This window comes from Hylaeus volcanicus, chromosome 6 (genome assembly GCF_026283585.1).
Source record: "Hylaeus volcanicus isolate JK05 chromosome 6, UHH_iyHylVolc1.0_haploid, whole genome shotgun sequence".
Classification (NCBI taxonomy): domain Eukaryota; kingdom Metazoa; phylum Arthropoda; class Insecta; order Hymenoptera; family Colletidae; genus Hylaeus; species Hylaeus volcanicus.
Window position 1 is genome coordinate 2470268 of NC_071981.1, and position 11464 is coordinate 2481731.

Consider the following 11464-nt stretch of genomic DNA (forward strand, 5'->3'; position numbering starts at 1 on the left):
AAAATACTATTTCAAATTACAAATCAATTTCATTATTTACCAAATATCCAGTTTTAAATTCTTTGTTTTTTTTTTCCTCGGATTGAAGTAGGACGATCAAAAGGATTTTTAACATAATGACGCGCCACTTTGTTAATACGTTCCGGTGGGGAATAAGAAAAACACAGGTTACGGCGACGTTTGAAAATTACTCGCCCGGTGGCATACAACGAATTACAAGGTGCGGTAATATCGAGGGAGATCGATCTGGCGCCCTTTTTCCAAGACCGATCGTTACGATCAAAATGGAGCACGACTTTCGCGAGTGGAAACGACGCTGTCGCGTAATTGAATCGTGGTTTCATTTTCATAAAGTATCCGATTCGACGAGCTTCCAATCGACCTTCCACGCTGGTGCTTTGTCGATTCTCTTCTTTAATCAAAAATCGAGAAGCAACCAAATCTATTTTCTGATGGACGGAGAAACGCGTCGATTCACTTTAATACGGATTGATTTATTCTCCGTAATGGCCGTGGTCCTTCGGTGTTCGGCTTATCGGCTGGAGATCTCGTACAATTTGCCGGGAAAATTATCGTCGAAATTACAGTCAACGGTTAATTTATTAAACGGCGCGAGCACATCCAAAAGTATTTCAATTATTCGAGGAAATTGCAGCCCGTGCATGGCCTTTTAAACAGCGCCCTCAAAAGGGAACGCGATCCCCCTCCGTACGATGATAATGATGATGATGATGATGATGATGAAGATGATGATGATGATGATGATCATGGGTGATCATGATTACGATGATGAGTACACTTAATTGCGCGTAGCGCACAATTATGGTAATAACGCAGGTCGTGCCGCGGTTCGTCGCGAAGCGTCGCCGCGACTTTTGATCAGCGAACGAATAGAGACGGCCGATATGGCGAATGAGTCACGAATTCTCGCGGTAATTGTAATCAACGGGTACAATCGTGATCGTTGTTCGAGTTTAATTGGAACTGTGCGCGTTGCATGTCGATCGGTTGCCCCTAGGACCAGAGGGAAATTCATTGGGCGTTTGCCACGTCGCTGACAAAGCTAAAAGCTTGCTGCCTTTGGCGACTCGACGCTTTGTACTTCCAGCAGGATCCAATCGGAAGCTGAAGAATTCACCAAGTTCCTGACAAAACGCATTTTCGGGGATCGATCAAGGAGGACCACGAAGGGTAATTGAGTGAGGAATTCGGTGCTCTGTTTCTTCGCATACCAGGATGAAAACGGAAGAATTTCTTTTAATGTACAACTTCTATCCACGGGTTTGATTTTCTCCTATTGAGAAATTAGTTCCGAGTTTAATTTTGAGAATTTTCTGCACCCATTCTAAAAAAAAAATTAATCTTTGACTCAAGAAAATCGGGACCCAACATTGCAGTTATTTAAAACATCGAGGTTTTTATTCTGTGTTTACACTTGGCTCGAGTCGAATGTAAACTTTTACCATCCTATTCCTGACGTTTTTCTGGTTAAAACGAGACCAAACACGACGTAATTCGCATCATATTTACTACACGTCTCGCCGAAATAATCCGGGTGTATATTGTTAATTATGACACAAAAAAGCAAAAGTAGACTACCTATAGGAGCTTGCGCACAAATATGAGCATTTATCTAGCGGAAACGACTATTGAGAGGTCTCAAATTTGCATTGTCGAGACAGAAATAGGACAATACGCAAGCCTTTGCAGTTCCGTGTACGTATACAGTGATGTGGAGCTGTGTGAGTGCGTACCAGCACATACAAGGCACGGGAGTCCACTCTCTTAATTTCGGAATAAAAATAGGATACACATCGCGTCTGACTAAGAGAAAAGATTCTGGCGAAACGGTTTCCGTCCTAGCCAAACCTACCACAACCGGTTAAATGACCTTTTTCATACTTTTGTATACAGGTCTCATATAGAACATATAAATTATTTACAATTGTTTCATGCATCATTCAATTTAGCATCACGTGAAATATTTTTGTATTGAAAAGAGTGCTTCTAAGACTCATTTGTTCCATCGCAGTAAAGATAGGTAGAAACGAAACCTTGGTAGGTTTAGCGTAATTCGATGCACCGACTAAGAAATAGCGTCAACGCCTTCCGTTAAATCCAAACGTCAAAAATAATGGATGTAATCCCGCATCGTTGTAGTTTCGCGTACCACGAACGCCCTTACACGAAGACCCCGAAGGTATCCAACGAGGGCCCAATAAACGCATCCAATTTTCGCAACATAGCCGCCGAGATAAAGTTATTCCAACGATTTCGCAAGACACCCATGCCCGTGATTTATATCTTACGAGTATCGTGGAATGCAATATCAATCCCAGGAACGATTATTTTCGAACTTGCAAGGAAATTGCACATTGCCCCACCTCCTGTTGCGCGAGACACGCACAACTTCCTCTTTCCTTTACCCTTCGTGCCTCCCTCCTGTGGATCTATCGATCCCTCGATCCCGTCCCTCTCCGATCGACTTCCTCAAAATCACTCCTCGAGCTCTCTCCCCCTTCGGGCCCGTGTAACCTTTTCATTTCCTTTGCTCGTTTCAATTTCGTCGTTGTCTTTGTCTCTCTCCATCTCTTCGGGACTGGTCCATGTCCCGTTTCTTCTCCACCCTTCTCCGTTGGCTCTTCCCGACCCGAGTCCTGCTCCTCTCTGGCCCTTTGGCCGTTGCGCACGAAGGGTACGGTAGGATACGTGATTACCAGCAGCCTCCGTGGCGGCAGACATTGGCCAGAGGTTAGGGGTCGTCCCGCCTCGGCTTACCGGCCAGGCTGCAAGTAATTGCAGCCGACTGCAATCCAGGGAAACCGCATCCTGCTTCGCCGTGGACGAAAAATTACGCGCGCAACGCGAATGGGCACAAACAGCGATGGAGACCAATTCAATGACACCGGCGATACCGAAGTGCGTCGATTTAATGCTTCATTGGGAAATCGAATATCAAACACTAACAGCTGTGAACGGATTGACCCTTTGCACTCCTATGTGGAGGATATTCGAGTGAAGGATTTCGAGAGATATCATACACTTGAAAATTACAAAATACGACAAGAGGGAGAATAAAACTGGTGTCTAAGTGAATTTGTTCCTTACGTTATTTATGTCTGTGTTTTTCAGTTAAAGTAAATTTCAAACGAGACACTCAAAAGCGTTGGGAGCTGTTGATAACGAACCTGAAATATAATTCCGTGTTTACTAAAGCTGCCAGTAGTATTTTCTCCATAAAAATTTCTCAAAATTTCAATGAATATTCTCGACTACTCTCGCTAATTATTAGCTGTGAAGGACTAATAAAAATTGAACAAGTCTGTGTTTAATAAATCTCCTGTAACTGGTAGTATTTTCTCCATAAAAATTTCTCAAAATTTCGAAGAATATTCTCGACCACTCTCGCTAAACGTTTAGTTATTAGTTCCCTTCTATTATTTTTGAATTCCTATTGCGCTCCGCCGTTTCCTCGATTTCCTACCGTTCCCCTTCGCGAGTGAAAGTAAACACATATCTTCTTTTCCAGTTGATTGATTCGATTAATGAACGGAAACAATTACGCGCCGCGAATAGTCTGTGTACAGAATTAATTAATATCGTGGCAGAATTTACTTTACGATTCGTGCACCTGGCCCATTACGCTACGGCCGCTGCATTCTATTATGTTCTCTATTCTCGTTCGTCGATTTGTGTTTTTCTGTATCGATTAGGTTTCGTAGAGCCGGCGGTGTTATTGGTATCGGAGAAAGGCGTACGATCGCAATCTGTTCTACTTGCTGAAGGAACTTGAAAGTCGAATGTTCAACCCATAACCTCGTGGGTGATCAACAATGTTCGTTCGTGGTTGAATGCTTGTAGCAGACAGTTGTGTATATTGTATACATTATTCAGGGACTGTTGCTGCATTTGTAATTGGATACGTTGAATATCTTGCTTATCTGTCATTTCCTGCATCTACTTGACAGCGTACATCATTCTACATCAGAGTACTTTATGATCTTTGCTGAAGGGAATTGAGGCTTAATTTTATTACAATTTAACTCTAAATAAATTATACGTCGTCTTCTTTATTCAACTGTACCGTTATTTCTCCTTACGAAACAAAATAAGCAGTTCTCAACGGAAGTATTTACGACGAGAAAAAGTTATCAAGCGCTGTAACCCGAGGAATGTTATTTTTGCAAATGAGCTGACTCGGTATCGCCGTGTTAAAGGCATCCAAGTATTGCAGAAAGACGCTACATCATTTATCGTTAAAAGTGTTAAGTGTACGTATAACAACCCGCCACAAAGTCGCCAACGATGAAAGTTTATAACCAATGATTTAATTCAATCATTTTCCAGTTATTCAGTGAAAGAGCAGTTAATAAAGTCACACGCTCGCGTGCAGGAGTATTCTCGCCCTTCGCGGCGGACACCTGCGTCACCGTGCCCCCTATTTACGACGTATCAGGTGATGGTGAACCCGAGACCGTTTTACCGAAACCGGTAATTTTCCCCGGGGCTAAAACACGATGCAAATCTATTAAAATTTCTTGAGAACGAATACAACCGTTCCCCGGGCCCGTGAAAGTTGTCCTCGTCGTTCCTGGAGAAAGACGGGCCACGATCAGGCGAAGAGTTCGCGATGAAAGGTACTAGGAAGCATTCTGGGAAAGTTTCTCCAGCAGTTCAAAATTTATGCAAAAGCTGTTTATGGCGCGACTTAAGGATTAACACCACTCTAGAGGCTGAAAAACAAGCCTGAATTTGAATATTAATTTTGAGGGTATCGCAACAGGAATAGGATTTCTTTTTACAGGGTTTATTTAACACGTATCAAAGTATCAACAAAAATTTTTTGCGGTACTCTCAAGATTAATTATCAAAGCTAGGCTTTTTTTCAGCCTCTAGAGTGGCGCTACCCCTTAAGTAATTTACAAAATGTCCAAGTAAGTGCTATAACTCATTAAAAAATCAATTCTGCTGTACAAAAATAAAGTCAATATCTAATGCACATCTAATGCACATCTAATGCACTTCGATTTTATAAAGGAAGTCTAACATATGTAAAAGTTTCAATAACCTTAAAATAAAATTAACCAAAATATATATTTTCGTTTAAAATCATGGATCCTTGTTAAAAATTGTCTGGCATTTCTCAGATATGAATGAAACTTTCCTCCGGATGCTCAAAGTATTAAATACCACGAAAATTCAACCTAAAAATGTCTGGATTGGACACACGCCACAGGAGAAGGACCCTAATTCGTTCCATCGCGCGTTCGTGGAATCGTAGAGTAATTCGTGGATGACTCGGCGCGAAAAATATTTTCAAAATACGTTTTGAATATTAACTCGATGGGCGGAGAACGCGGGTTTGTTCCGCGCGGAGTCTCTTTGATTCGATCGTCCCTTGTGCATTAGAGACCTGGGACGACGACAATAGCCTCGCAAGAATATTTGCAAACGTTGTCGTCCATTGTCGGCGCCGGAGGCTCGTGGATTCTCTGGGATACATGGAAATCCGAGTTTCGAAACGCGTGACGACACTCTCTTATAATGGTCTGCTAACGACTCAACATCTGTCGCGTGGTTATTCGAGGCGAATGACATCCTGACGCCTCCCTGCCGGGAGAGGATCTATCCATCTAACTTCTGAAAGCTCTTCCGTTGCTTTCGTTGCGACTGGATAGCACAATCGGTCAGACATCCTCGATCAATAAATACCGAGGAGTAAGGGTTCTCAGAATCTGAGAAAGAAAATCTAAGTGGGCCTACAGTGAGATTCGTTACAACGAAACAGTCAAGTACACCCGAACCCGACGAAAATTCAAAGTCGATTTTCTCGAGAAGAAAGCCTCCCATGAAAAATTGTTATTTTATATTTCCGACTAATTTTTTCATGTTACCCCCTTTATCTACTGCAGCGTCCAAAATTCTTTAACTCTGACCTTCCTTCGATCCTTCACGGTATCCAGCACTCTCTCACCGAGCAGAAGTGTCCAGGATAGAAATATCCGTTTCAGAACCACTGAATTATGCATTCTATATATCGATAAATCGTTAGGACTGGACGAGGTACAGTTACATCCAAAAATAAAGTCAGCAGGTCTGAAGGAGCGACGTATTGTCCCATATTGCGCCCGCCAAATACGGTGAAAGCGGGATCGAAAGAGGGGCGGGCGGTGTTCGCACAACGAGGAGATACCGAAAGCCATTATGGGCCCATAACGCTCGGAGGATGGTGAATCGCGATTGATATGCAAATCGGTCGCATCATTAGTGGCGCGTACGTGAGCCGGCAAAGAAGGAGCACCGAGGAGGTGTGACCATTGCAGGAAAGAGGATTCAAAGGGTGGCTGTCGCGCATTCACTGGAAAGGAAGAAACGACGATGGTCATCGGTCGTTAAAGTGAAAAATTATACTTTCCTACTCCTTGTCGCCTTGCGTCGGATTCCAGATTCAAACGGTCGCATCTGCGAAATGGTCAGCCGTGAGGTCAGGCCAATTAGAGCCACTCTCTCTCTGTGAGAAACCGGCGACGAAAGGGTGGGCGAAACGGAATTCCCACAGCTTCCAAGCCTGGCACACAAACGGTCTCTCGCAGAGGCGATATCCTTCTGTACGTACGTGTCATTTAACATTCGGAAAAATGCTTCCCCTTGGGTAACTGGCACTCGTGCAGATTCTTCGAGAACCGGACTATTCGAGGTGCGATTCGTTAAGCACGTTTCAACCTCCTCATGAACGATTTTCTTTCTATTATTGACAGTAATTATTCGACTGCGGATTTTTATGCATTTATAGGAAATTTGAATGTGAAAGAAATTACGAAATGCACACGGTATGCAATATTATAGCTAAACATTGAAAGTAAAAGAAATTCTTATTTAGGTTTAGTTTTTGTAGGCACGTTTGCTAATATATTACTTTGCATGAAGATCCGCAATCTAGTAATTATAATTATAAAAAACTAAACGTGGGGGACCAGAAAGTAATGTCGTTCCTTTTACGTTAAATTCAAACAAATAAATTTATAATAAGTGTTGAATTAAATAATACTGAGGGCACCTTCGAAATACGACTTCAAAAAATTGGTAAAAAATCAACACAATGAGCTGATGGATGATATACAAGTATTGACATTACTTCTCCTAACAGGTTCTTTCGACTCGAAAGTATCGAGACAGTTGAAACGGACGTTTTCCATTGTCGACGCTTAGAAAATTTCGCGACGCGGTTGAAACCAAAGTCGAAGGTGTACCCGGGACGAATCGTGGTTGATTTTGCATTAACTCCTGACCCATCTTGGAGCCGGGGGCGCGGAAACGATCGATAACGATTATGGCTGCGTACCGGAGGTGTACGCGTCGCCCGGATATCGGGTCTACGTGGGCAGATACTCATCGTGGATCGATACGACCGCGAGTGGAGACGAGATATCTTGATATTCTCGGCGAATCTTCGCCAACTTTGCCAGAGATGGCTGCGCCGTAGCTGTGGGCGATTCGCGCCCCGCGAATCACTTGATTACAACACGCTACGGGATCGCTCTATCGAACGCTCATTACGTAATGCTCATTATTACCGCTGATTTGCCGCCGCTCGTGGTTACCGGTAAGTTACGAGCGGATCAATTTCCGGACAACGTTGCAACGCTGACAGGTGCGCGCTCGCAGGTAAACATTTATGGCCGCGAACAAGCGTAATGCGCGTGCTCGTGAGATATTTGTGCCCGCTCGCAGCAACTGAATCGATCATTACTATGATCAGGACTCATCTCTTTTGCATACGAGTCGCGAGATCTTTTTTCAGTAGACTCCTTCTTTTCCTCCTAACTAGGCTTCTAAGGTAATTTAATAATAATCCTGTCGAAATGACGGGTAATTAAGCGTAGGAAGACATATGCTCTTAGGAGATTGCATCACCAAATTGTCGTTATTAGGTTGTATCTCGTAGGATTTCGTAGCTCGTGGGATTTCAGTTAACCGTTTCAGACCCGAATTATTTTTTTTTCTTGTACCGATGTAATTTTAGGGAGTAGTAATTTTTAGGGTTAACTTGTACTCAAATTAGTATTTAAAAAATTAGACAAATCCTGAATAGTGTAGTTTTCTAGAAAAACTGGTCTTTCTTCGTTTACACAATTAAGGACCCTGTATTTTTAAATGTTGTCAATTGCGGACGCCAGACCTGAAAGGGTTAAATCTAAGATGGAATACCTTAGATCAAATAATATACTATCAAACGTGTCTAAAATAAGCTTAAAAACTAAACCTAAATAAGAATTTATTTTACTTTCAATATTTAGCTATAATATTGCATACTGTGTACATTTCGTAATTTCTTGCACATTCAAATTTCCTATAAATCCTGTATACAATTAAGGACCCTGTATTTTTCAATTTTGTGTCAATTGTGGACGTCAGGCCTGAAAGAGTTAATCGAGGTTACATCGAAGGTGGAATGCCACGCGGCATTAATTCCGAATGTCTTATACCGATTGCAACAGGAAATCGTTAAAAAGACGAAGAAAAGTCACGGTTCGGTAGTCGTGTCGTCGTTGACCGTCGTCAGGGTCCTTAAATAATTATCACCGCGATCAACCTCGATTAATGTACCTACAGCTTCATCCCGGATCCGAACTGAGCCGCCGCCGAGGGAAGAACAGACGCACTTCTGGTATTTAGCGTGAAGAATGGCGCACGTCAGCGTGATGGATAAACTCGGTTTCCCGGCGTACTTTATCGTAAATGGCGGCCAGGGATATTGCGGAGGCGAAAACACAGGTGGCCGCAAGCGCGTAGAACGCGAAGAATACCAACTTCTAAGTAAGAGATCCCGTGGGAATAATTAAGGACATTTGTCTTCGAACGAAAACTGTCGTTCGCAGTCATCGTTCGCGCTTGGAAAGTTCAACGGCCCTCGGAAACTACCTCGAATGGCGCGCAAGGAAGCGCGGGGACTCCTTTCTAATTAATTTGTTGATTAGAACCATTTCTATGCTACAGAAATCCTCTATGCTACAAATATGCTAAGTTAAACAGTCCTTGGATGAGAAACCGTAACAGTTATTTATCTTTAATGCAGTTTTAGTGTTGACAGGGTGCATTGCATTATGATAATGTCTACAGTAATAATTAAATAGGATAGTAAAATGTCTGATACGATTAAGAGGACCTACAGTCAGTCCCATAAATATTTGTACCTTCCTATGGGGAGAGATTTGTTTAAATTAAATGGTAGATTTGACGTTTCCAACTGCATGTTAACGTATTCATATACATATTTATAACGAAAAATTCATTTGAAAATATTAAAACTATTATTAACTTCTTTAATAGATATATTTATAGGATTGCCTGTATTTCGAAAAACACACTCCTTAACAATAATAACAAATTCAATAATATTCAAAGAGTTGGCCAACATATGTCTGGTCCATGCCAGCTGAACGTCGTTCGTCAAATTGCGTCTAGAAAGTTTGAAGCACGTCTTTCGTCGAGTCAAAATGTTCCTCGTCTCGAGTCTAATCTCCCATATTTTAAATTTCGTGCCATGCGACCTACTTCGAGAGGACCCTGTCATTTTCCCCGCGGGTATCCTGACAGGATAATGAGCCATCCCGCGCAGCATCGGGTTGCGTTAGGCGAAATGAGGAAAACGAGTTGACACGATACCTCGAGCGATCGTCAAATGCCACTGGAGGGTAAATTAAATTCTACCCTGGTCCAGCATTCGGGATGCTAGGGGCTCGCCGCCCCAGAATAGGGGTAGAGAAGATACTGCCTACAGTGATTTGATAGTCTAATAAGAAGCTGAGAAATCTAGGGTTCTCTAACGAAAAAGAAATCGATCAATAGCAATTCTATCTCGAATTAATTTCTACACTGGTAAATCAATTTCTCCAGATGTATGTATTCTATCGCTTTAAGAAATGATGAATGAATACAGAAGATATTCTCGACAAGTATTTCTAAGCAAGGAACACTATACGGTGCTCCCTCGACTTTCTAAAAACTCAACAGCCTAAACGCTCACGTGGAACGCACACTTCCGCTCCGGCGAGAAGTCCCCGAGAGCATCTCGAGTTTTGCAGAAATGCGCATCGCTCCAGAAAAAAAAAAAAAAAAACTGATCCCCGCATTTCGAGACAGATCGTAAGAACGATCTCCCACGAGACGAACAATGCCAAAAGCCATCGAAGGCAGTCAAAACTCCCCGGCGAACGAACGGCCGCGCAATGGATCAATATGAACCACTCGATATCCATGAATGGCGATTCTCTCGGACGCTCGCTGGAAAGGAGAGGGGCTGGGGGCAAAAAAAATTAGACAGAAATGACCGGATGTGGATAATCCCCGGGGCTACCCACGGCTGGAAGCCGTAACAGGGAGTAGAATGAAGAAAAAAAAAAAAAAGGAAGAGAAAGGAGAGCATAGGACGTCGCTGAAAAATGGACGACGCACGTTTCGCAGGGACGAGGAGATACGGCGCTGAGATCCTGGCCGACGGCTAATCCTGTTTTGAAAACTCGGTCTCGCATGACCGTGACAAACTCGACACCTCGAGATAGTTTATGGCGATGGTCTGATCTCGGCGTCGCCATTATCTTCGGTCCGCCACGAAGTTTCGCTGTTAGGCGAAGAAATCGTCGGGCTATCGGCAACGCAACTTCGCGTCCTACCTTCGTCCATTAATTGGCACGGTATCTACGGAGCGCAATCGGATTTCAACGGCGGCCGTTCAATAAGCAGATATCGGTCGTTCATTCTTTTACGCGCCTTTGATTCACCCGGTTATTAATCTTCCTTTGTGCCGGTGGTTGGATTTGATAAATACTTTGCGCCCGAACGTAGACCCGATCTTGATGGAGCGCGTCCGGGGAGCGGTTCGCTTCGCCGCGGTTCACCGCTGGCTGAAGGTAATTAATTAGCCGATAGGGTTGAGGAATCGCTGACATGAAAGTTGAGGCGAAGCATTGACGTGTTTCTGGGATTGCGAGTAAGGTATTAATGGATGCGGCAAACTTTCGTGGAGATTCTTCCCTTACGTCGTGTGGAATACGAATAATAATATACGATCGAAGTAATAAATGATGTAATCGAGGAAAATAGAAATTGCTTTCTTCTTATCTGAATGGAATAAAGCTGAGAACAATTTAACTGAACTTCCAAGATCGACTTCTACCACATGTACACCTTGAAGAGTGACTATGTATTAATCGATGCATTGATTTTGATTTTTGATTTTGAAATAATGATAGCTCCGATCGGGCTGATTTTTTTTATCATAGGTAGCTCTTGACCTAGCCATTACAATGATGGTCATCTTGACCCTTAACTCCTACCCTTCCTCCCAGGGGTCAAAAATTAAAATGGTGAGGGAGTTAAGGGTCAAGATGACCATCATTGTAATCGCCAGACCAAGGGCTACCTATGATAACAAAAATCAGCCCAAGAGTACCTCATTTTCTTA

General features: G+C 42.9%; 1 protein-coding gene across 2 annotated transcripts in view; it reads right to left on the reverse strand.

The window, feature by feature from the left end:
- LOC128878461 (calaxin-like) overlaps positions 1 to 11464 on the reverse strand; it is a 106231-nt gene that overhangs the window by 86938 nt on the left and 7829 nt on the right. The gene's annotated exons all lie outside the window — the stretch shown is intronic.